This window comes from Falco peregrinus, chromosome 1, assembly GCF_023634155.1.
Source record: "Falco peregrinus isolate bFalPer1 chromosome 1, bFalPer1.pri, whole genome shotgun sequence".
NCBI lineage: Eukaryota > Metazoa > Chordata > Aves > Falconiformes > Falconidae > Falco > Falco peregrinus.
Window position 1 is genome coordinate 12,317,444 of NC_073721.1, and position 27,344 is coordinate 12,344,787.

A 27,344-nucleotide genomic window follows, 5' to 3' on the forward strand; every position below is an offset into this window, starting at 1 on the left:
ATATGTTAACTGTTCTATTCAGTTTTCAGCATGTTTGAATAGAGAGACGTTAATATTAACCATATGACAGACTAGTGTATTATTTGTTCAGATCCTATTGAAACTGACATTGTTTGCAGAGGAAAAGAAAATGGTTTGAAAACATCAAACTAGGGAGCCTTAATGTCGTTTGTGTGTTTCTCTAATGCAACTATTTTCCTCTGTGGACCCTCCTATTTTACAGTGAATGGAACAACATTTTCTCTGAGGTCTGGCAATTAATTACATAGAGGACACAAAAGAGAGTTGTACTGAAGCGGCTGAACTGGTAGGCCAAATTTTGCTTTGCTTCTGACCCCTAAGATCCCATTGAACTCGGTGGATCGGAAGGGATGCAAGTCAGTGAGAAATGCAGTTCACTCCTACAATTACATCTGTTCCCAGGCTTGGAAACAGACTGTAATCCGCCTGAAAGAGGCTCTGAACTCAGCCGTTTACCTGTAACATAATTAACAGTTGTATCTGAGCTATGAAGTTCCAAGTGTGGTCTGGTGTGCAAACCCACACACGCAGCATTGCGCTCGAGTGAACGGGGAGAGCAACTACCTAAAGAAATTGAACGTTCTCTGAACTGAGCAGAGAAAGCCTGTGTCTCTCCAGCATAATGCTGGGGAGCAGAATTGTGAGAGAGGTGTTTACCCTCATCTTTGGTTGTTTTTGTCCTTCTGTATAAAATTTCCTCAAAGCAACCCAAAATAACCCTAAAAAAACCAGTAGAATGATCCCAGCATTTGAAATAGGAAATGTAGGTGAGTATGGGCAAGTTTCATAGCATTAACCACTGAAAAACTCTTCAGTACACCCATGACCCAAAGCTGAAATGTTCTAATTCTTGCAGGATCCCATTTAGATCAACGAATGAATCCATGGAAAAAGAGCTCTTCAGCATGCTTTTGGCATCTAGCCACCTAGCCGTGCTCTCAGCGGGTGTAGTCAATGCATTAACGACAGTTTATATTAATTGATGATCATGTCCCAAATCTGCTCAATGTCCAATGTCCAGTGTCACAAAGCTGAGTAGCCTACCACATGATATAAGGAATTCTACACTGATTTATGGAGCTACTTTCATTTTGCTTATGAAAATTATATCAGTGTGTGAACACCATCACTGGAATACAGTGCAAGGTTCGTCAGCCGAGTGATTGGCTTGTCAAGTCTGTCTTTTACATGGGCGGAGTTTCACTGACCAGGCTCTAACAGCAATGAGCTTACCACCATGTGGCTGATTCCAATGGCATTCATCAGAATCTTACAGATTCAGGTTTAAATTCTGTAAAAACAATGAGACGATGGCGTGTGCTTATGACCAGGCATGTGTTAGATACGCTCCTGAATCAAAACGTTCAATTGGGTAACTCCTATCTGCTTCTCATGTAAGTAGGGAGAAAATCTGCATTCCTCTTCCCAGTTCATCCCCAGCTTCATTTAGTCTAAAGTTGAACATTACTTGAACTTTTCTTACTCTTATAAGAAATTATGAAAATTAATACCAAAGAACTTCTTTTTCAGAGTCCTAGCTTCAGCAAATAAAATTAAAGCTTGAAGGAGCAGACCTGGAACAAAAACTGGTTTTGAAAATGGCATTAATATAATTTGCCTTTCAATAAAATGGAATTTCCCTATGAACTGGTTTTTTACTTGGGAGAAGAATGAGCATATAAAGTGATTTATTATCTTGGCATGATTTTAAAATGCTCATCTTCAAGCAGATTGGGAAAAAGCAAATATGTAGTACAGTTTTTTCAGCTTTTGTGATTTATCTTTTTTAAATTTTATTTCAGTAGCCCAACAGGTCAATGATCCTATTATCTGTATTGTCTGACACACAGTCTTAAAAGCCACCTCTGTCGCTTTTTGTGGTCCAGATGCTGGACTGTTAGATTTCCACAAAGAGAACAAGATTGTATCTAAATTATATTAAAAATTATTCATAGAATAATATAGTACTTTATCTTGCTGAAAATATAAGGCGATGCAAACTGTTGTTCTTTTTGTGTGCCGCATTATTGCTGTAGGTTCATAGCAAGACTGTGCTCCCTTTGGTTTGATGTCTACCCACATGAAAACAACTGCAACACCCAATCTTCAGTTTTTAGGCTTGGTGCTTCTAAATCATCATTACCAAACAGGATTTTTGTATTGTAAATAGCAAAATTCAAACATGACATATAAATAAAATAGCTACAAGAGCAGCAAACTTATTAATAGGTGGGTTGGGGACTTTTGTTTGTTTGTTTGCTTGCTTGCTTGCTTGCTTGCTTGCTTGCTTGCTTGGGTTTTTTTCATTTTTATTACATGGCGATTAGAGGATTGGGTTGTAGGAATCGGTAGTCTCTTGCAAGAAATCCAGTCACAAAATATATTGTGGTAGTGGAAAGCCAGCACAGCTAGGAAAGCCTAGAACTGGGGAAAGCCACAGTGGAGGGGGAAACAGACATCCACAGTGTACGCTGGCAGGGGCAAAAATGCTTTTATCTTAATGGTAAAAACCAGTACAGATGGTTTTCTGTTGAAATTGCCAAAAGGTTAAACTACATGAATTTATTAATGACCAAGTTGGTAGTATTTAAGAAAAGGAAAAGGGGCAGAAATTCCCAAATTTATAATGCTTGTACTATTGCTTGAAACAAAGGTAATTATGTTTTGAGTCTTTATTACTACAGCACAGTTTTCAATGTCTGCTGCAGAGACAGAGCGATCACAAGACACTGACAAGGCTGCACTGGCCCTTACTTTCTTGAAAAGATTTAATAATCTCCTCTTTGGTCAACAGTCCTGTAAACAAGGAGTGGTTTTCTAGTACCCCACAAGGCTACTCTTGTGCGACTTTTCCCAGATAAATAATAAAGTAAAAACAGAGCAAGACAACCTCTAATTTTTAGATATTGCTATTTATTTATTTGTTTGTTTATTTTTATATGACAATCTACAATATTTTTTAGTTCTAATGGAGAGGTGTTTATTGACAACTGAAGAACATAAAGAAAGTATAGGATATAACATATGTAAGGGGCATGGAAATCCTGTACTTGTACTGTAGCTTTTAGTAATATATCCTCTAACACTATCAGGAGGAGACCTACATGAAATTGATATTTCTTGTTTCCTTACCAGTGGCCATGGTCTGTACCACTTCACTATAGTGACTGGGCACTGATGTACTCTTGCCCTTATTCCTTGCTCTTGCATTGCAAGGTCCACTTCTGTGCTTTCCTATTCCCACTGTGGTTTTACTGAAATCACTGAATTTATGGTGCTTCAGCATCTTTGTTCACATTCAATTTTACCTTGCCCTCAGAACAAAGAGTATGATTTACAGCCTGACTTTTGGGACACTGATGATGTCCACAGAGTAAATTTAAGGCCTAAACCATTCAAACTTCTATACACTTACATTTATCTGCTTTGGGTAGACCTAACAGGGAATGTTTCCCTTGAAGAAGGATTTACGTGGCCTGGGCTGTAAAGCATTCTCCTGACGTTGCTACATACTGGCTGGTGTCAACGTTTCCAATCTCAGAGTCAGCGGCTCTCTCCGGGTTCTCCTGCCCGGCACTGGGAAATGCTGTCAGATTTCAGACCAGAAGCCTCGGACTTCTTTCAGAGTACCAAAGACCAGAAGTCACCTGAACTGTCCTGAGCCATAGCTTCAGGCACGACTTTCTGCCTCTTAATACAAAAATATCTCTAAAGTTTAAGAACTCTAACGTGCATTGCATTCAGTTATGTAATATAAATGATGCCAAAGTTCATAAAATTGAGAGTTATATGGCAAATACTAGTTTAATGTACATCTTGCTTTGAAGGAGTATGGAACAAGAGCTCTCAGTTATGTACATATTTGGAAACTAAAGAGACAAATAAGAATAGAAGAATAGAAAAGAATATAAAGAATAATTAATATTCTAAAATAAGGAGATAGTTCATTGCTTTTTTTGAAATAAACAGTAGTAGCTGAAGGTTATCGAGATTCATCAGGAAAACAAAAATTTCACTGAGGCTATTCTGTAAGTCATGCCAGTAATATGTCTAAGACCTTTTTTTTTTAAGGAATTCAGGTTTAGAGTTTCCCTTGCTTGACAAAACGTTAAGATGATGTTTCTTTCATAACGTAAAGCCCACTCCTATTCAAGGAGGGCAGTATTGCTTACCTCAGCATAAGCACGATGGAAATATGCTATAGGTTTCACTATGGCTTTCTGACTCAAGTTAAGCTCACTTGCTTTAGATTATCTCTGATCTCTTCCAGGAGAAAATGAGTATCGCACAGAAAGAAAAGAGGTATGAATACTCAATGTCTTTTTTTTTTTTTTTTTAAATTCAAAAATCTACTAATTGATACCAAGATTGAACCCATCTGCTGAACTTGAATGTCCTAGAAATAGCAGAGATTTGACTGTTCTTGATGGGCCAAACAGCAGCTTGTAGAAGTATTACCTGGCCCCCACCACACTCTCAGTGTGCAGTGAGATGAACTTCTGGAAATAGGGTAGGGAGCTTCTCCTGGCTATGGCACAGCTTTTTCCGTGGGTGAGGAGGGATGGATTTTGCGTTGGGCCAGGTCATGCCATCTGGAAAACTTGCCTTACTTTTATTTCTTCCTCAGATATCTCTCATGTTGGTGAAACTGTGGTCATCAGGACTAGTTTGTTTTGTAACTTAGTGTTTTCCAAATTCTGGGACCCTTTATAAAGTGTTGAAAAGGTAAAATTTCTTCTGTGAGTTTTTTAAAACATCTTTCTTGAAATGCTTGTATTAGATGAACTATGTTATTAAAAAAAAATAAAATAAAATTAGATGTTACAAGCCTAAATTACAAATATTTAGATTTACATCACAACAATAGGGCATGGGTGAGATCTGTTTCATGTTTCTCTCCTGATCTAGTCGAAGATGTTCCTGCAGGGGGATCGGGCTAAATGAGCTTTCAAGGTCCCTTCCAACCCAAATCATTGTAACCATTTTCTGAGAAGTGTGAAGTTAGTTCTTTTATGCACTGAATTGCCCATAAAATGCTGGAGATCTGTGTACATCAATGACAACTTTGGGTTTTACATGGAAAGGTAAATAAAACTAACATGTTTGCAAAGAAAAAAATGAACTACACAAAACTTCCAGGTCAGACTCTGGTGTTGTACAAGTGGGAGCTGTTTCACTGAACGCACAGTTAGTGTGGGGGGAATGGGGGCCCCAGAGGAAGATATTTACGTTGGCTTAGCAGCTGAGCCGACCGCATAAAAGCCCGGTTTCCACCTCTGTGGTGCCAGCCTATGGTCCTTCCTAAAAACGGCCCACCCTGAGCACCAGGGTGTCTCAGCTCCCCCGCTGGTGACTGTACAGGTGCCAGCACTGACTTCTGTGAAGGCTTCTCTCATTAAATCGAAATGAAATAATATGAACTAAAAATTTATGGAACTGACTCTCAGTTGCTGTCAGGTTGTGGGGACTGCCAGCAGTGGTGCTGCTTTACAGTTTCTGAGGCTGTGGCTCATGGTTGGACCTGACCCGTTAGTTCCCACCACCTGAGCTGAAGCAATCTGAGCAGAAATCTCTCCGCCCATCAGGGTATCTTTGGAACACCGCTGAAGCAGCACAATTCCAACTAACCTCATTTTTTTGTTCTTCATTGCGTATTCTCCTTCATTATTGCAGAGCTGAAGCTGCTTCCAAAGTCATCTTAAAAGTTGTCAGCAGTGGCCCGTCTTTGCTAAAGTAACTGGTTGTACTCACTGAGCTCCAGTTTGTAACACTCCAGTGGTGTAAGGTCCTCTAACTTAAGCTGAGTCTTAAGAGTCCAAAATCATGTATATGTTGGAATCACAGAACGGTTTAGGTTGGAAGGGGCCTTAAAGACCATCCAGCTCCAACCCCCTGCCATGGGCAGGGACACCTTCCACCAGCCCAGGTTGCCCAAAGCCCCGTCCAGCCTGGCCTTGAGCACTGCCAGGGATGGGGCACCCCCAGCTGCTCTGGGCAGCCTGGGCCAGCGCCTCATCGCCCTCACTGGGAAGAATTACGTACAAGCAAAACTCTCCATACTTGTTCTGCGGCAATATATGCGTTCAGATCTAGGCACGGCTCAGCTACCAGGCTGATCTTTCACATTATCAGTTTTATTTCAGAAAGCTCTCTTTTGAATATAATTTCCTGTGCTGCTTCTCTGTATGTATGTATTCTCTGTGTGAGAAGCAGTGAAGGCAAATTCAGCCTGCCTGCATTTTCATCTCGGCTAACGATGGTAGGGTTTTTTCCAAAGCAGCTGAGGAGACAAAGTCTTTAAAATTCAGACCTCAGAGGAGGAATGGATACCCTGGCAGGGGAGGGGTTTTCTGAGCAGGTTTTGTCCGTGTGCATGATTATCTAGCCCATCTTTCTTCCATAATGATCCTTCTTTCTTGCAAGGGCCAATGTACCCAAAAATCACTTACAACATGAAGCAAAGCCAAGACAAGAGATGTGCTCTGCCTTCTCTGCAGAGGGGACTGGGGCATGAGTAAGGGCTAATTACCAAAAACCTTTCTAGCCACTTCCACTAGTATTTGCACAGACTAGTAATGCTAAAATGACTCTGTGATTTGGTCACATTTATTTGCAGGCTGTATTGTATATAAACTGGTAGCCTGGTTTTAAATCATCGATGGTTTGTAGTATCTCAGGATGGACTTTCAGCGTGCCTAGGACAGAATTTACCATTCCCCTTAACCTCCATCTCAGTTTCATTTAACTAATGGACATTTCTATTACTTAGGTGGCAGTGACACCCTGTTGCTGGAGGTGTGGGTGTCACACCAAGTCCCACACCGCTTTCTGGCAAGCAGGACAAACCAGGCCTTCCTTCAGCCTTGCAGGCAGCCCTCTGGGCTCTTGAGGGAGCATCCCACAGGCTCAGCCCCTTCCTCAGGTGAGGAACTGGGCTTCACAGCAGGGGAGGCCTCCGAAGCTAAAAATGAAAAATTATCCCAAGATTGAGGCAAAAGGGTGACTTGGAAAAAGCCCTAGAAATGACAGTCCTTTAACACCAGGCTCCTCTGTAAGCCCGTATAGGCTGGCAACAAAGTTGTGATTTTCATTTCAATTTCACCAGTACATAAGTAGTAGTTTTGCATTTACATTCATTTAAAGCTGTCTCTAGATGGCTTCAGAGAAAAAAAGGGAACACATCACTGTGCAAATGCTTGTGCTGTAGGAAGGTACGATAGCTCACGGGCAGCTTTCTATCCTGGTGGGTAAGATCAGGGTGGCAGCACTTTGCCCGTCTTCCTTAATTAGCTGGGAGAAGACCAGGCAGTGACCTGCACTCATAGCTCACCAGCTGCCGATGAGATGTGGAGCCAATTCCCATAGTAAAAGCACTTAAAAAATGGAATGAAGGTAGTGGAAACATGGTTTGTTCACTGTGAATATCCAGCTGGGATAGTTGGAATAACTGCAAGGGAAGAGTTGCCTTTGCAAATCATGTGCCTGATCTATTGGTCGAATAGTTTTTCAGTCCTCACTATTTAGTCAACAAGGATGTTAAGATGTTCAGAAATGGAAGTGGAATTATCGGTGCCTAGAACTAGTCTTGATGGTCACCAATCCAGTATTTCAGACTTTTTTTCTGAGCGAAGTAGAATCAATCAGGCTTCATTTAAATAGATGAACTTCTATTGTAGAGTTATACCTGATTTCATCCTTTCCTTTATCCATGACTAGATCTTCTCCATATCACATAGTATTAGGTTTACCTTAAAATTAATCTGTAGATATGCACAAAACAGCACCTAATGTGGACATGAAGCCTGAGCATTCTCGGTGCATAGGGCAAGTCCTGTGAAACCTTTTTAGCAGCTGAAAGTCTTGAACCATTCACTGAAATAAGACAACTATTTGATTTCAACAAAATTGGTTCTTCTGTCAATAAAATCACTGATAAACACTTGAGTTGGACCTAGGGCTTCTGAACTATATATATATATGTGTGTAGAGCTACATGCACAAAAGTTTTTTAGAACACAGAAATGAATGCTCCAACTTAAGATTTATTCATCTAAATAACTGGAGAGAATATCCACTTAACCACATAGCCTAAACACACTGAAGAAGGGGGTGGGGGTGGGGAGGGGAAGGTGTTATTTTCAACTGTGTTTATTTTTGCACCAGTAAAAACAAATAAAAACAGAAGAAAAATAATCATAGTGCCTATGACAAAGATTGTGTTTCAAGGAGTGTGCAATGTGTACCATGATTATTTTAACTGCAAATGGAAGCCGCTTCTAGACTGAGTGTGGATGAAAGGAAATAACCTTAGAAAAACTGTCACGCAGCATCCCAGGAAATGTTTTGGTTCAGTATGTTTGGCCTCCGTTTTTGTGGAGCTGTACATTCCTGTCCATGGTTTTAAAGGATAAAAAAAGAACTGATTTCAGAATCAATCTGTATTTTGACTCGTTTTTATGCTCCCAACACGCAGGTTGGTTTACCATATGTGTAAGCAAAGATGAACAGTATCATTTTTCTACTTAGTGTCACAAATGAGTTTTATTGTGCTATTGAATGCAGTCCTATTTCCCTGCTGAAGGGGTGTGCTCCTGCTGTCGTCAGCCATCTCTCTCTTAAAGCAGAGGTTTCATTTGTTGGCAAAGCCACAAAGAGGGTCGAGATTCATCTGTCTGAAGACAAAAGCTTTTTTCATTCACCCTCACTAGGGGGAGGATTGGCTGGGCTTAGCTGGAGTTTGGGACAAGGTGGTCTGGGGTCTCTGTCATCTCGGCACACTCAGAGGGACCTGCCTAAAAAGCCCAAGTCTTCTGCTGCTGAAGTCAGCCTTTCCAGTCTCACCCACAAGCCTCTCGGTTTCAGGCTAAATGAACCAGGTAGGAAGGCTGAAGTGTCCAAAATAACACATTTGCAGGGAGGCTCCACTGAGAAGAGAGGCAAAGGCAGCAATATCTTTAATTCTAGAGTCCTGGTGAAAAGAAGCACAAGTTCTTCACAAAATTACTTCCCACCTGAACACAGTGAAACAGATCAAGGTGTCCCAGCAGCAGCTGTGGGGACAAGGGAAAATCTCCATGCCACCCAGCTGCATCCAGCCTGCAGCACCACATTGGGGTGGTGGTACCTCCCGGGATCCTCCAGCTGGAGCAGCCATGGGGGACACAGTTCCCACCCCTCCTTGCAGCCCCCAGCGCCTTCCTCCCTCCCCCCTGCGCCCAGGGTCGTGTTCCCATGCACATCCCCAGCGGTTTGTGCTGAGCTTACTCATCATCCAAACCCCCAAGAGACTTTCTACTCAAGCACCTCTGAAAACGCCTCCCTAGCTGACGCCAGGTAGCCCTCAGGCAGACCCTCAAGCCTCTGTGGCTCCCTGCCACTGCCAGCTCCGCTCACAGTGCACTGAGCACCCCAAATCCCAGTGGAGACCGAGCCTGCGCCAGGCAGGGGAAGGAGGGAGCAGTGCTGGGGGCTGGGGGGGCAGCAGGTGCTCCCCCAGCTCTGCCTTGCCTTGGTCATCTCCCCCCTGCATCACTCCTGGCCACTGCCCTGCAGGACCCTACTTGCCTGGCTAATACTTGGTTTGTTGGTTTGGGGGGTTTTTTTGGTTTTTTCGTTCTTTTGATTTTTGTGTGTGTGTAGCTCAGAATAGCTGCCTGAATCTGTCACTTGGCTTCTGCTAATGCATGTTTTTTGCTTGAAACGTGCCTTACTTCAGTACTGTTAGCCCAGGTGCTTTTGAACACACTGACATAACAAAATAGCAGAAAAATGTTTTACTTCCAGAGCTGCTCCCTCCAGGTACCTCATCCCCTGGGCACAGGCACTAGGATGAGTTTGATGCTGAAACCCATTGGTCTAATAAGAAGGTTTTTCCTCTTGCCCAGGGTTAAGGGCAGGTTTGGGTGGGAGTATAACACTGCCCCAGGTAAAGCTCCCACCCGCCGGCAACCCACACGCCTGTGTTAGGTGAAGCTGCTCACCTGGTCTGCAGTCACAGCTGAAATCACTGAGGACACCCTTTATCTCCCCACCAGTGACCACACCTTTGGGTTTTTTCTTTGGATGTCTGTGCTGGAAAGGTCTTGTCCTGCTGAGAGGAGGCAGCTCTGGAGGTATGGCTCTGGCAGGAGGTTTGTTTCCTAAATGTGCTGCTCCTGAGAAGAAGTTGGGAAATATTTTGTTGTTGTTTGTTTTGGAGTCTTTTGGTTTGTTTTTTGTGGTTGGTGTTTTGTTTTGTTTTCCCTCCTCCTTTGATTTGTGCTGGATATCTTTGGTAACAGTTATTTCATTTGTTCTGTGGCATAGTATCTGAGTTTATTAGACTGAGTGGGGATGAAGATATTAGAGTACAACAGTCTTATAGCTTTATCCTAAAGCTTTCCCTCCCTTCAGAGCTATGGTTGATTGTTTTGAAAATGTACCTGCCTGGTAAGAGAGTATCTCTGTTGCTTTCCCTCCCACACAAGGGCAAATTGCAAGTTTCTTGTCTGCTGCTGTGCAGAATGGAAAAATCTGCAGCTTATTTAGAGTGTGGTTGATGCCACGATAGGCACTGCGGGCTGTCCAACCGCCCGATGGAGCAGCCTCCGTGCTGAGGAGCCGCGCTAACTTTCAAGGGCGCAACTTCAAATGTAACAAATGGCATAATGAGAGTAGCTCATAAAATTCCCATTAAGGGTCATGTTTGATACTCGCTTAAAATTTCATGTGCTTATAGGATGCCATTTGCCAGTGTTAAAGACACATTAATTATGATTACTTTCTGAAGCAAGGGTACAGCATGTATTATACAGCTTCAGAAATTTCCTGTGACAACTTGTATTCTAATAATTCAAACTGCTTTGCTTAGGCAGTCAGCTGCAGAACCAAAACTTTCCTCAGATCGCTTAAATACTCTTAATTCTTACTCTTCACTGATCCACAGCAAGCTGTTAAAAATGCTAACAACTATATTTGAAGCTATGTCTACTGCTGATGCAAATGCTGCAGTTACTAGCAAAATACTTACAGGAATGTCGTGGGTACTATGCAAAATAAAAATATGTCTTATTGTAAGCATCTCTTTTGCTAGGACTTGGTGAGCATATGCACATGCAGATCACGGTGAAGTGCTGTTACATGCAAAATGTCTGCAGCTGAAGAAGCAAAGATTATCACGAAGCTATGTTGTGTTAGCTGTAGTACTGCTCCATAAAACAAAGGGTTTGCTACCAATTTAATACTACTTAAAATTTATGTCTATGGATTCTGGCTGTTTTCTAACCTTGAGTAGAAGAGCTTGTTTCTCTCTATTTATTCTCCCTCAGCACGGTGAGATATGAAATTACAGGTGGGCGGGCAGCAAAAGAGCAACCGTTCACAAAATTCTGATTTTGCTTTTTTTCGTGAGTTTGTGGCTGTATTTTTTTTAATTGGTTATTTCTAAGTATTGTTATGATAGGATTTGTAAAGATGTAAGGAAAAGGCTGATGTTTTGGGAGGCTCGGACTGCTTGCAGCGGAGGAATTGGGGGAAAGGTGGGCCTTGCCTAAGCTCAAGATGGATTGCAGGAGATCTGTGTGCCAGGTACTAATAAGGATTTAAAGCACCAGCTCTCTGTGAACCCGCTCCATATTCAGGTGGATATAAGGCAGCTGGACAGATCCAGGTCGGTAAAGGGGAGCTACTTGCAAAACAAGGTGGGGGAATCTACTCTGGAGATAAGACTCCTTGGGTTTTCTTCCTGGTAATTATCTACCAGAAAAAGGAATGGCTCAAAATACAAATTGTTGCTCAGCATAATCACCTGAGAGCCAAACCAGAGAGATCTGCAGGTAAAGCCTGTGATGTGTGGTGTCTGGGTGCTCCTGACCCACAGCTGTACCTCCTAACTCAGTCTGACACATGGCTTGGGCTGGGCATGGTGGATGAAGCAGAATGACTAATCCATTATAAAGGCAATGTTTTCCAGCAGAGCTGATTTCTTTTTCAGGAATCAAAGTAGCCAGAGGAGAAAAAGCACTATTATTGCTAGGAAATAAAAGTTGTTCAGTTTGAGATATTTGCTTAGTTATTTTCTCTACTTTTTTTTTTTTTTTTTCCTGAAGTCAGGCCAGGCAAAGTTACAGTTTTGTAATTTACTAAGATTTAGTTTCTAGGAGCTAACTTGGGGAAAGCAAAAAAAAAAAAAAACTTTTTAAAAATAAAACCTACCATCCCAGGCCACAAGAAACTAGTAACGGTACCAATTGCCTGCAGTACCCAATCTGACTGTACATACATGTGCCTGTCTTGCTCTGTTCAACATCTCTCGCTTACAATAGTCTCTTCACTCAGAAAACGTTCCCATGCAGTGAACTTGGGGTGACAGGGATGGAGGGAACGTGGCTTCCCTCCAGCAGCTAATACAAATCCCTACAGCTGTGGTACATCCCCTACTTTTTTTTGGTGTCTTTCATAAAATCTCCAGTTGCCCTTCTTGGGGTTTCTCCTATAACTCATGCTCTTGTTCTTTTCCTGTGTGATGCTTGATAGTTTGCTGCTATTCTTCTAAAAATAGTGCTGCTATTCTAGGCTGTGATTTATACAAAGGATGTCAGACATGACAGCTATTCGGGGCTTTCTTTTAAAAAAAAAAAAAAATAGAAGTCCTGGTTTTGGCTAAGTCTCTAGGAAATCTGGAGGGCCTGAGGCTGGTCCAGATAGCCGGAAAGCCCTGCTGGATGGGGGTGTCTGCACAGGGATGGCAGAAGCTTCCTGGGGGCCTTCCTGTGAGATGCTGGGGTGTGGGGCTCACCTGCTGAGGCCACTTGCAAAATCCCTGCTGATCCAATGCCATTCCCAGGGCTCATGCTGTAGCGGTGATTTACTAGGGAAGAGCTTTATGGTGAACTAGAGTTTATGGCCACTGGTTGTCCTCTTTATGGTGAGCAGCATAAGGAACATGTGAATGAGGCGGGTGGGAACAGACGGATGTGGGTGTCTGGGAATCCCTGTGGCTAACAGGGGAGTTGGGAGAAGGGGCGATCCTGCTTTTCCCTCCGAGCTGTCCTGGGCTGTGAGCTTTCCAGAGGACTGTGGAGACCAGGTGCTGTTTGGTCACAACTCTTTGTTAATAGTCTGCATTGTACCATGGGCTCTAACAGCTTCTCGACCCAGCCCCGTGAGGTATGCCTTGCTCTAGGAGACTTCTCAGTTTGAACTGAATGGTGTTTATAGATTTATTGGTGATAACTTATCTTGCTGGTCTACATTTACAGCATATAGTGATGCAACTTTTGATTTCAGGTTAAATGAACCTTTTATTCCTATCTAGATAACTGAGCCAATATAGATTAAATTCTCTAACGCAGACTTCTCCTCTCCATGAATTAAATGGATTAATCTTTCTTAGAAAGCTATCACTAATTATATTACTCTACCCGGCTATTAATTCCTTTCCTCAAGAACTTACTGTTTTTATATGGCTACGTTGGCCTGAAGTAATTACAACCCCAATATTACTTGAGGCCCTTTTCAACACTTTTTCTGAAATTTACTGCTTCTACTAATGTCTTACAAATAGTGAGAAGGAATAACAGTGCATAGAGGGCGTTCCCATAAGCACTATTGGAGCAATAGCTGAAGATACTCTAACATACTAATATTCCATTTTTCCCCCTACATAATCACACTGGGATAATTGCATGCCTGTTTGAGAAGAAGAAAGTGTTCACTGTTAGTATGTTAGATTTCTCTTAGATGCTAGAAATCATAAGCCATTTACTTTATCTGGTTGATGATGGAAAAACAAGAGGTGACTTACTGTGTTTGAAGTCTGTGAGATTGCCCAGAGTCCAAAATTAAAAATTCCAAAACCTGGATTTCTCTCACATTGTTATAGTTGTAAAATGTTGGGCTGCAGTTGTGTGCAAGAAGTGGTGTTGGTGCAGTGCTTGCCAATCGTCTAATACCTTATTTCTTAGGTAGGCGAAGCCTGCCTCATCCCATGTATGCGAAGAACTGAAAAAGTGTTTGTCGCCTGAGAGGAAAATTTCTCACCTGAGTTTCATGAAGGATATGTCATGAAGCCAAACAGGAGTGAATGTCATGATTTATGGATTAAATATCACTTTAATCAAGAGATGTATTAAGTAGCCAGTTTAATCATTGTCATCAACTTCATCAGGGTGATTGAAACCATCATTACTTTAGCAACTGATTAGCAAGAGCTGGATGTGGTCTTTCCACTAATGCTGGAGCTGCTCATTACAAGGGTGTCAGAGGTTCCTGACAGAATCTCTGCATAATCTGCCCTGGTGCTTTTGCTGTATCTTGCTAGAGTGTGTATGGATTTTTCTTTAAACTTCTTACAGTGTAATTCAAATTAATGACTGTTTTGTATTGCAAATATCTAAGTATTTATCCATAAAACTTGTTGATAGAAGTGGAGTGCAAAAGTCTGTTTGTTCGTTTCTTAAGCTTTATAGCCAGGGCCAAAGAAATCATTAACTATTTAAACACAGTTTTAAAAAAAATCTAAAAAAAAATAAAAAATATTGCAGTTTCTGGAGGAAAACAAACCAAAAATAATTGCACCTAAACAAAGGAGAATACCAAGGCAATGTGTGCTAGAGTGGGCAGGTGGTTGATCTTGGTCCAACAGAAAAACTAAGTTGGGAAGACCAACAAAATGATAGTCAGTTTGGAAGTTAAGGTACGAGGTTCCCCATCTGGTGGAATAAGAAACATGATTCATGTGTAGCATACTCCTGAAGTATTTGGGGTAGATAAAGGAAAAAACAAGACATTTTCCTGCTAAATAGTTTAGCATAGGCCATGTAAGATGTAAGCAGCAGCAAAGCTTCAACGTTTCATGAGCATAAAACTGAGAAGCAACTAAAATAACCGTAAACTGTATAGTAAGTTACTTGTAGAGGTGATGAATCCAGCTAGCCAGAGATCTTGGGGACTGGGGGTTTCTGTCAAACTGAAGATAACAGTTATTATGCCTGGTTAGGAAAGCAGCCCTCTTACTCGCATTTTTGGATTATTATTTTTTTCTCTAAAATAAAGGCAAAAGTCTTATCTTGCTTATTTAGGTTCACAATGCTAAGAAAGAATTGGGAAGTTGATTGAAGACAGGTACTAGAAGTCATATCAATAATCCTGAAAGAATTTTTGTCAAATTAGTCAAATCTAAATTTTGCTCTGGGGTTAGCAGTTAGTCTGACAAGATTATAACAAAGCCCGAACAAATTCTCCTAAAATGTTTCCCAGCATGCGTGGAGCAGCTCTCGGCTCAATGTGAGAGATGAAGATTTGTAATCCAAGTGGCGATTTCTGGCATGAACTAGTGATACACCTCATCTGTATTCAGATGGAGATTCTGGGAAAGGAAGCAGAGGATGTTTTTGTCACTTTATAGTAACTGCCATGGGAAAGGCAATCATTCCCAGCAGCAGCTCTCCCAAAGGAGCAGCAAATAGAAGTATAATGAGGAGGGCCCCTAGCAATGTACAAAAAGGTGCAGAGGGACACAATTTCAATTTGATTTCATAATGTATGGGGGAAAAAATGGGTTTAAAAATAAAGAAAAACTCTTCATTATTTATGGTTTACAAACTGAGCTTTAATGATGGGCTGGACTGAAGAGGAAGTGACGTGGAAAAGAATTTAATGAATATAGGGAAAGCAAGGATAAAGGCATTAAAAGGGTTATTGGACAGGGGAACAAGAAATAGTTCTCCCAGCTTAATTCTTTTAATGAAAATTTTGTTCTTGTCATCCTGAAATGTGGGACAGCATGAGACCAGTGACATATACTGATCTAAGAGCTTTGAACTTTCTTCCCATTTTGCGACACTAACACCTGTGTCAATCTTGTTCAGCGTTTTCAAGATGGGCATCTCCCCAGCTGTAACGGCTGGCTTCCAGCACCAAAGCTTGCAGGGCTCTTCTGGCTCTTTGGTTCAGTGAATGTACTGGCTGAATACCTGTTTTCATTATTAGTGGGGTATCTCTCAGGGCATTTGAGTCTCCAGATACACACAAGTGGCTCCCCAGCTGTTAAAGTACTTCATGGGACTGAGTAGAGCCCCTGTGAACCAAAGCAGTGTTCTCTGCCATCATAGGGTACACAGAGGTGATAGTTTTGAGCCTGAAGCTGACAGAGAGGATTTCATCAGGCTTCCCCCCTCTTACAAAAGGTACTCCTCTTTGGTGTGTAGAGTTGTGCTGTCACTCGCCCTCTCTGCCCTCCTGGGTGACCAGAGCTGGGTGAAGGCGGTGGGCACGGATGCTGCCAGCCCCCTGGGTGGCTGTGCTGTGTGCCTCTGGAGCCTGCTCCTAGCCTGGTGCTGCTGTTACAGCAGCTGGGGCTCCTGCAGCAGAGCTGTGCTCCAGGCAGGCTGATGTGAATCATGTTTGTTATTGCTCGCATGTGGAGGAGAGTTTAAATCAAATTTTCTTTTTATTCTTTGGGCTGATAATCTTTAGCATCAAAGGAGTCTTCCTGCTGTGGCTGCTGTTTGAGAACACATACTGAAATGTTGTTATTCCTGATTAGTGACGGTCTTTCTTTCTCTTGCTTACCTTTGTTTCCTACCTTGCAGGTGGGCTTTAACAGGCACACCAGCACCCCTTTCGACTGGGGTGTTGCTCTCCCCATTGCTAAGAAGGAACATTTGGTACAATTAACCAGCTTTTTATGGTAGTACCATTGTTTTAAAAGTGTGTTTTGGAGTATCTGTGTGCCTGGCAATTGCTGAAGCAGCAGCACCTGTGACTCTGCGGAGAGAGGAGAACTGAGCTGCAGGCAGGCTGACGGTGCAGGGAGCAGCAGCCAGGCTTGGCAGATCCTGGTGGCTGGATACGCTGAGGCCACGGCTGTTCAGTATCCTGAAATGAGGAGTCCAGGTTTCTGTTCCCATGCAGAAGGACAATCAAACTTCTAAACATAGCAAATCACTGTGGCAGCAGACTGCAGGAGCGGCAAAAGCAGCAACAAAACACATCTGATGGCTGCCGGTGGCTTGTCAGCAGTGAGTAATCCTGCACGTGAGCTGACAGCAGCTCCCAGCTCCGGTGGCCAGAGCTGTTCCGCTAGCCATGCGGGTCCCTGCTCAGCCAGAAGCTTGACACGGGTTGTCCTAGACTATGTGGATGGGACCCAGTATCTGCTCAAACAGTGGCAAGACAGGAGTTTGCCACAAGGCAAGGTAGTTCCCAGTTCTTTCAATTAGTACTATTGCAGTGCATTCACCAGATTAGTGGTGGTGAGCAGCATTAAGAAGGACAAATAAAGGGCAGATCATCCAGCTTTCTAGCTTTCTGAGCAAAAGGAGAGTGTGGCTACGCTGTTGTGTCTGCACCTGAAGAAAGAATTCAGATGTTGCTATAATGAAAAATGCCATTTAACTTCTCTTCATCTGCCTTGTTCATATTTTTCCAACACGTTTCCTTCTAGATTTCTTTATTACTACTATCTGTTTTAGTTGATCTAATTTTGTGGTCAAAATGAGCAGATGGAGAGGGATGTGCTATTCCCTAGCATGTTCTAAATGACATCAGCCCAGTGAGTTTAAGCATCAGTGCAAATAGCTGAAGCTAGAATCATAAACAATTGCTGTATCTAAAAAAAAATGATGCGTCTCAGCCTGCTAATGGAATAGGCATAATTAACTTCCCACCAGCATGGCACAACTTCAGAAAGTTCATGCATATGTTGTCTTGTTGACCTGCTTAAAGAATAAGAGTATTTACTTTTATGGATTGCTGTGAAGAGAGATAGTGTGTTTGTAAAAGGAGAGTTTTTGTAGAAGATGTTTAAATTACAAAAACCTTTGAAAGCAAATCTACTGTTAACCATAATAAAAATAAATTCAGGGAGGTGGGGGGGAGATGGATGGGCTGGGGGAATGACTAGGAGCCCCAAAGACACATAAAAAACACTATGACAAACTAGAGTTGTTTAAGGACTGCTAAGATGTAAAAGGCTAAGAAATTATCTGATTTTGGTTACTTAGCGTCGTTCATACTAACTGCTTCCATCTTAGGTGTGTAAATACCTGTTAAATAAGCCATCCTTTCTTCTAAGGTTAAGACAAGAAGTCTATCCAGGAATTTCAGGAAATGGGGCTGAGAAGGGGCATCAAGAAGCCAAAGTAGCATCAACTCTTTCTTCCCTTTTGGTGGGTGCTTGTCTAACTTTTCTTCAAAGCTTATGTAATTTCCCCGAGCACCCTCTTGTATTCCTCTTGAATTTGAATCCTGTATTGCCTTTGCTGCAAGTGAACTGCTTCATTTGGTGACTTCATCTTTGACATGCAGAGATGATGTCCCCAGATGCATTGCCCTGGAGCCATCTCGCCGGCATGACTCCCACAAGGAAGGCTTCAGCCAGCTTCTCCCAGTTTAGACAAGGGAAACTTGATGGTCACACAGTGCAGTGCTTTGCCATTCGTTCAGCCTCTGTGTTGCAGTGGTTTCATTTAGCCAATGTTTCCTCTCTGATTTATCAGAAAGGGTACCGAAAGTGTTTTTTGGATTTTTTTTTTTTTAGTAATGAAGATACAAATTCTCGTGGAGCTTACCTACCCACAAGGTCTGCTCTCCTGCCAGGAGAGGAAATGAGACTGGTTTGGTACAGTTAGTGTTTTACAAATGTGTGTTTCTTATGAGTACCTGCAGTCGCTTGCAAAACTTAACCCAAATGAATAAAGTGAATTCAAGTGCAGAAATACTGTGATTTTTTTTCCCCTCTGTGTTCCCACAAATAGTTTCTTCCTTCTGATATCCTTTAAGAAAATAAACTTATTGGTTAACCCAGACCTCTTCCTTCCTCCCACCCTCACTTCTTTCTCAGGGGCACTGTGCTTGAATTCCTCCAGTATTTCCAGACATGTGAGCTCTTAAAGGTAATGTTTAACAGTATGGATAGGAATTGGCTGGAGATGTGTCTTCTAACACAAATTCCATAAAGCCCAAGGAAAGTATTTGCCAAGGCAGGAACACAAATGCTACTGTGCCTGACAGTGGCGAGCATCAAGGGTCGTGACATGCAGTGACACAAACAGAGCCAGCAGGGAAATGTGGCAGTAAAATGGAGGCTGCTCGCCTCACAGAAGGTCACCCCTAATAACCCATATAGCTTTGTTTACAGAGTGAAGGAAATAAAGTGGTTCTCTCACAGCCAGTGTCCTGGCAGGCGTGAAGGGTCTCTTACAGGTCAGCGGTGATGCTGCACCCTGGGGAGCTCGCGCTGCTGGGGTGGACGCTTCCACTGCCTGACCTGCACCAGGCTGTGAGGCTCGCGTGCTCTCGGGTGTAACCACACGCTGACTCCAGGCAGTGTCATAAGCAACATACAGCTTGTTTCTTTTGAAGAGAATTATCTGAAGTATGAGTCTTGTGGACTTGAAAGAACAGATGCATTACACCATGGTGGTATTATGTGTATATTTTAAATGAGTATTTCCATGGATACCAACAAAAGTTATTCCTAATTAAAGTACTTGGGATTTAGATTTTTTTACATCCCCTGTGGGAGTTCCAGTTGATAAATACAGCAGTTTAATTTTTAATGTGGCTACTGCTCTTCAGCTAGTTCAAGGTGATCAATTTATTAGACATTTAAAATGTTTAAATAAGGATTAATGACTAAACACAAGCCTGAACAGAATCTCCCAGACTTCTGACAATTGCAGTATGACAAGATGAAGTTCCAAGAAATACCTGTGTCTCGGGGTGTCTAATGTATAGTGCATAGTAAATGTGGAATGGAGGTTGTTTACACTAGCTTTAGGGAAAACTGGGAATCGGAACAACAAAAAGACTCATACTTGAGTGTAAGTGTTCTCATGGCTCACTAGTGACATGTTACATACTGGACATACTACTAAATGTAGCCTATGCATACTTCCCTATGGAGATGGGGAGTTGGAAAGGAACAATGGTTTGTATCCTGATTGTAGCTAGAACGAGTATGAATATGACTGCCTCCTCTGCTTCAGCCAGTGGGAAATCACTGAGTCACGCTGCTGAAGAATAATCTTCCCTTTCCAGTTATGATCAAAACGGAAAAAGCTGGTTTGTCCGCTTGATGTAAATGCTTCTGAAAACCAGGACAAACTTTAGGTCACTTACCCTAACTGAACTCAAACTTTCCTGTCTATCCTTCAGTAGTTAATAGAAAGTTTGCTGGTGCTAATGAATTGTTTAATTGGAGCTTTGCCAATCGCCCACCAGCCAACACCCAGGGGATAGAGACACTGCTTGGGGTGAAAAAGTTGACCAAATTTTTCAAAGCATGCGTGTGCTGTAGCACCAAGGATCACTTTTCCATCAGATATGCTTTTAGCATCCTATTTGGACTTTGATGGGTTGCAGATGTACCTACTGATTTCCTCCTAAACATTTTGAGTAGCTAAAACCCAATTGAAAGGTTGCTTTTCCTGAGGGGGGGCCGGAAACAACAAAAAAATCCTAGCCATCTTAGCTTTCCAAAAAATGGAAAGAACTGTGAGGGGATGGCATGCGGTGAAATACTGCAGCTCAGGTACGTACATCCAAGTTACATCTCAGGCTGCAGGGGAGGTCTGCAGAGAAAGGCCAATGAAGTTACTGAAACTGCTGGATGTCTACAGCCTCATTTTCCACATCTGAAGCTCCTCCTGCTCCCACCGCTCCTTTCAGGTAGCCCTCCAGCCAGAGGATTGCACTTAGCGCCTGCGAGGGAAGTTGCATGAGAGGGTCTTGGAGAGCAGGGAAAGTAAAATCATAGGGGGAGGAAGGGGCAAGGGGTGAGGGGTGGGAGAAGTAAAGAATGTGCAAGAAAAGCTTATACACAGGAAAAAATGCCTCTATATATTTCTACAACAGTTAGATTATTTCAGCAGTTTGGCAGGTGACAGTTACTTGTTTTCCTACCAAGTGTGGTAGGAAAGAGTGCTTGCAATGTCTTAATTTATTCTTAATTAAATCTTACTGCATTCTATTTCACTTTCAAATTTTTCCTGCATTTATGGGTGATTTGCAATTCAGACTTACTATTCATGCTTAAGTTGCCATTTTTGCACGTAATTTCTACGGTTGTTAACAAAATTTAACTTGGAGATTTGGTAGTGCCACCAGTACATTTTTAAGAACGGCCTAGGAAAACTGTGTAGCTTGGTTGTTTTTTTGAAGTCTCAGATACTGTTGACTGGGTTCAGCATTCAAGCTGAAAAATCAGGAGCATCTATTTTCTTCTTTTGTGGTAACAATACTGTCACCATGTATTTTGGTCAGTGTTTTGACTTTGGACTGTCAGCTGAAGAAAACAAAAGAAATGGGGAGGAATGGACTAAAAGATGTGTGTGGGTTTTTTTTTTTTTAAAAAAAAAAAGCAAAGCAGGAGGCTCCATGTATGTATTTGTACATATTTGCTTTCAGTCATAAACAGTTGTGAGAAAAGTAGACTAAATTCAAGCAGAGATGATTTCACTGCTGTTTGGCTGTTGGGCATCAGCTTGTCAAATGTGAGTCTTCATAGTTCTGAATAAAATTCATTTCAGTTTCTTGGCGGGGGGGGGAATAGGAAATTGAATATAGAAGGTAAAAAAATTAGTTGTCATAGCATTAAATACTGGTTAACTTCCACATAACAGCAAACTTGAGATCCAAGGGGTGTTTTTTCAGCTGTGAAGAGACAGACCCATGGTCATCGTCTAGCCAGCCCACTGATAGTTGTGCTTGATCGTAGCTTGCTTTCCCATATGCAGCTGTATTGGTGACTGTGTATTCCTGTAACAACTCTCACCTGACACTGGCAACCCATTATACTTGGATATATTTTGATATATTTGTACCCTAACACAGCTACAGCTAACCCAGGGTGTTCAGCTAAACCCGGGCAAATACAGCAAAGCACATCTTAGCTGTGGGAGGGAAACTGGCTGGACTGTTGAGCTTAAAGGGTAACGAGCAGTGGCGCAAATCATTATGGAAGTGGAAAAATGTTTGATTTGTCTGGCTCAAAAAGAATGGCATGTATCACCTCAAGTGAAAGAAAATCACTGTTGTCAGAACAAGGTAAATGACAGATGAAGAGTCCTGAACCTAACCAGCCCACCACGGGGTGCAGGTACCCCTATCTGGTGTTTGCGTACCTGTTGATGTAAAGCAGAGTTAAAAAATATAATCTGAGAGAAATTGCTCAAGACAACCAAAGGTTGTACGTAACAGATCGAAGCAAAGTATATGAAACAATATTTAAACTCTTTGTGAGCAGATGAGCATAGTCTGAACAGTCCCCCATCTCTAGGACTAAAATGTGTAAAGGAAAGGATGAACTGCATCAAAACTGGGGCGGCCTCTCAGACAAAGCTGGCTCCATCTGATTTTTCTATCTAATGCAGAACTGTGGACTTGAATATATCTCCATCTACCTTCCGTAATTTTAACAAAAACTGGGTGTAGCAGTATATGCCACAAAATTAAAACTTTCAGGCAGTGAGAGACCTATTCAATTCAGAATTTTGCATCACTTTCTAATCACTACAGAAAGTCAGTTATAAAGTGAAACTTCATTTTAAGAATTATGTAACATCTCTAGAGTTTCCTGCTCTGTGCTTTCTCAGAAAATACTGGATGCCACTGAGGGCCTGCATCCTAAGGCACTTCCCAACGAGGATTTCTGCTAAACCATTATGAGTATTTTGCAGAGCAGTTGACTTCACTTATGTATTTCTTTCCATGGCATACATTTGCACTTCATGGATTCTGTAAAATAAGGGAAATCATTAATTTTAAAAGGGGGAAGTGCCATTTTATTTCTCTTCTTGAAGACCAGTGTTGTCATATAAACACAGTGATGACAAAAAATGCCGTCACTGAAATTTGCAGACAGACCGTAGCCAACTGAGTTGGGGCAAAAAAGTAATATGAGAATTTGGGGTTCTCCCTGCACAATACATCTCTGTCAGAGTACGGTTTTGGTGGAGTGACAGCTTATTGCTGTGGCCCAAGGGGTCATAAACATGTGTCTCCAGCCAAACACAGCTAGCCTTGGTGGCTTCCAAATCTGTGGATTGCACAACCAACTCCCCCAGTGCAGCTCATTCTCAATATATGGCATGATGTTTGCTACATGTACTTTAAAGGCTTGCTTAAAAAAACTGTACTAGTGCCTTTTGGGACTTAGATTTTTCTGTTGGTTTTTTTTGGGGGGGAGGTTGTGTGTAGACAGTGTTGCTTGGTATGTATGCATCAACTAAGTGGAGAGGAAAAATCAGCTGGGGAAACCTTGTCAAATTCTGGCTAAAGGCCAACGTCAAGTATTTTATGACTGCAAATTTGTTGCAGAGAATCAAATAAATGGTAGGCAGAGCATCCGGAAGCAGAACAAATTAACCTATGTTAAATGCCGTCGGGAGAGCCTGTACAGCAAGGGAAAAGAAAAGCCAGGAAAATTTGCCTTTGATATGAAGTTTTTCTAGAGCACGTCTTTAATGACAGGTGGCCCCAACTTCTTTCCAGATGGTAACGAATGTACAGACTCAAGGGTTTTAGGGTGGAGATGGAGCTAAACAAAAACAAGCTGAGGGTACCACTTGCGCTGGCAGTTACCTGCAAGTATTCCCCTGGGACATGAATTAAAGCACGACTCCTAGTGAGTAATGATAAAGCTAGCATTTGAAAATGGGGGGTGGGGGTGCTGAATCTTGTTCTCAGAGTACTTAAATCTGGAGCAACTCTGGTGGTGGGAAATGCAGAACCCTGCCTTCCACAGCAGGCAGGGGGGACTGAACTGCGCAACAGAAGCTGGGCTCCAAACATTTGCACAAATGTAGAGACAGAGGGGAATCTGAGAAGAAAGATGCAAGGAAAATTCATAGCTTGGTAAAAGCTCCTTGGTTTTTTTTTGGTTTTTTTTTTTTGTCCTGCTTGTAGCAAATGTGCTTAGTGATAGATTCATGTTGATTTCTAAAAGAATTTCTGTCAAATACAATTATCAGGGAAGACTACAACTGCAAAGGTATAAAAGCTATGTTTGCAGAAATCAGCCTTCAGAGTACTTAGATGGAAGTTGTTTGTTGAGTTTCTTTACATGTCATTTCATGTTTCTCTTCTTTATGAATCTTCCAGCTGTGATACATGCTGTCTGTTTAAAGACAAGAATACTCCGGCAGTTTTCTTAAAGTCTCTGGCAGCTGCATTGTACTTCCTTAGCTTTTTCTCTCTGCCTTTGGTTGAAAAGAAAGACGGGGAAGTGAAACAAAGCACAGAAATGAAGCAGTCTGTCATGCTGAAAACCTCTTAAATGTAAATAATCAACTTTATTGACTAGGTAATTCTTTTGATACTCTTGTTTTTCATGTTTTCAACTGTTCTCACTTAAGATTGTTGCCTAAATACAGGATTTTTTTTTTGTCTCGCTGCTTTCAGTTTAACAATATCATTATATCTATATTAACAGGCAATCAGGTTTGGAAACATGTTAACTATATGGAATGTGGTTAGAAAAGCAAATGCATCTCTTCCAAGTGTCTGAAGACTCATTTATATTCAGGATAAGACCCGGATAGTATCAAGAAATGTATGTTAATTGCTACTTTACCTTTTTGCATAGCATATATATTACACGTTGAAGGTATCTTTTCTGTTTGAGTCTCTAAGGACTTTGGTGTTACCAAGTATTGGTACCCACCCTATACATGAATCTATTCTTATCTCATTACAACAATGACTCCTGGCTGATGGACTGAGCATTATTTTAAGCACAGGGAGAGAAAAGAGAGGAAATAGATTTATTTCCCATTTTTCGATTGCTCGGTAGCCCACAATTCAAACACGCACCGCATAATCTAGTGAGAATTAAATGTCACTGTTTGAATGTAAGAGGAACGATCCACTGAATTCAGATTATGAGGAGCCCTGAATTGCTTTCAGCTGTCCTTGCAGGTGGTTGCTATTCCTAATGATGAATCAAGTGTCCAGGTATGTTGGCAGAGCTTGAGGAGAAAAGGTGGATTGTGTTTGCAGGAAATCAGGTGTTAATTAACAGGGGTACTTGGTGTCTTGTGCTTTGGAGCTGCAGCCAGAATGTCTCCATCACTGCTGTGCCAAGGAGAGTGCTGATCAGATTATTTCGGAGAAACCATGTGTTGTGGTTTAACCCAGCCAGCAACTAAGTACCACACAGCTACTCGCTCAATCCAACCCCCCACAGTGGGATGGGGAGAATTGGGGGGAAAGGTAAAATTTGAGAGTTAAGAACTATTTAGTAATTGAAATATATATATAAAAAAATAATTGTAATGAAAAGGGGAGAGGAATAAAATACAAAGGGAAGGGGAAAAAATAAACAAAACCAAGTGATGCACAACACAATTGCTTGCCACCCGCTGACCAATGTCTGGCCAGGCCCCCAGCAGTGATAGGCAGTACCGGCCACCCCCCCACTCCCCCATCCCAGTTTGTACACTGAGCATGATGTTTTCTGTGGTTCTGGCTGTGTCTTCTCCCAGTTCCTTGTGTCCCTCCACCCTTCTTGCTTGCAGTGCCTGAGAAACTGAAAAGTACTTGACTTAGTGTAAACATTATTTAGCAACAGCTAAAAACATCAGTGTGTTATCAACATTGTTCTCACAGCAAACCCAAAACGCAGCATTGTACCAGCTGCTAAGAAAATGAACTGTATTCCAGCAAAAACCAGGGCACTATATCATGTTTGCTTTAAGGGCTGGAGGTAGGAGCTTTGAGCTGTTCTCATGTAAAATTTCCCCAGGGGAAGGAGCGAGTCATGCTGCTGTTGTGCCCTTACCCAGTTCTCCTGTGCTGCTGGGGTGCCACCAGCTCCCCTGTGTACTGGTGTAGACTGCAGTGGGACCTGGCTGGGGCTATGAATGTGCAGAGGAGGGGGGTGGACCTCTCCAGCACAGGGGGTTCCTCCATAACCAAAGCAGAGAGCAGATTTCTCCACCCACAACTTTTTACTGCATTAATTTAAAGCTTGAACAGAGCAGCTAAAAAACCTGCTGATGTATTCAAGAGTGTATGAATTATAATCTTGGGGGGAAAAAAATGTGATTCAGTCCCTAAATGTCTGCAAGCATCACCTTGCACAGGCATCAAATCCTGGTCGTCTCTAAAAAGTGCGATTTGCTGAGCTTCAAAGCTGCAGTGGGATGACTCGTTCCTCCACCAGGCAAAACTGCCACCGTGTATTTTGTAGTGTCAGTATGGTGATGTAAGTGAAGAGGATACATGACAGAGCAGGAGGCAGGATCTATTGCTCATACTTCAAGACATAAATCAGTCAAAGATAACTTCAGGTAAGAAAGAAACCTCTTCTCTATGTATTTAATGCCTAGCTATAAATTTATGAGGACTTTAACTCCCTCTCACGCAGCAATATTGACTAAAGTGTTTTTTTCTATATACTAGTGTGCGTTTATCAGTTTATTCTGCCCACAGTACACACATCCACAATTTTGATCACAGATGAGGATTCCCCTCTTCCAAGATTTTTTTTTTCCAAGTACAAATTCACTTTAAAAGTCTGCAGAGGATGATGTGGCTGTTCAGACAGCTCTATCAAATGGCATGCTGGGCAGCCACTGAGCAGCATTTTGCACAACCTGAAATTTCAAGAGATTATTTTGTAAGAAGAAAAAATTCATGTCTCCTCACAGGTCATTAACATGTAAATATGATAAGGACTGTTAAAGTTACAGCTGAGTTCAGGTTGCTTAACTTCTTAGGTAGTACAGCCACACACTTATAAACAGATCTCTCCTGCTTGTTTTTTTTAGGCTTTGACAGAACAGCGTTCTGGAGGCTGTGTAAGCTATATGCAAAATTGTGCATGCCTCGCAAGAGGAACTGCTGTTTTAAGAGGGTGAGAAACATTAGAAGCCTCTAATTACAGCAGCACAAATTGTCAGTGCTTGTATAGGAGGCTATATTAAAATGTAGTTTGCATTGTTTTCCTTTCAAGCCAAGATGATCACCTCCACAAGAAAGCAGACTTTTACATTAATTAATTTAAAATTGATATGGCTCCAGCACAGCCTGCCCTTGCTTCCTCCAGTGCAGCCTAGATGAGGAGGCACTTGCCCCTTGTGCTTCCAGGCATGAGATGAAACATGCCCTGGAAAGCCAAGCAAAGGCCAAGTATCCATCATGAGTTGCCTGCTGCGGCTCCTGCAGGTAGCTTGTAAAGAGGATACAAAGGCAATTTAATTTCAGTGTCCCATAACAACTTTATAATAAACTATGTGCTTCTGTAGTAATTTACGATTCTAATTCTATTACCTTGTTCAGACTTAAAAAGAGAAAAAATTAAAAAATCTTAGACTTATTTCCCTTTTGTATTCAGCTTT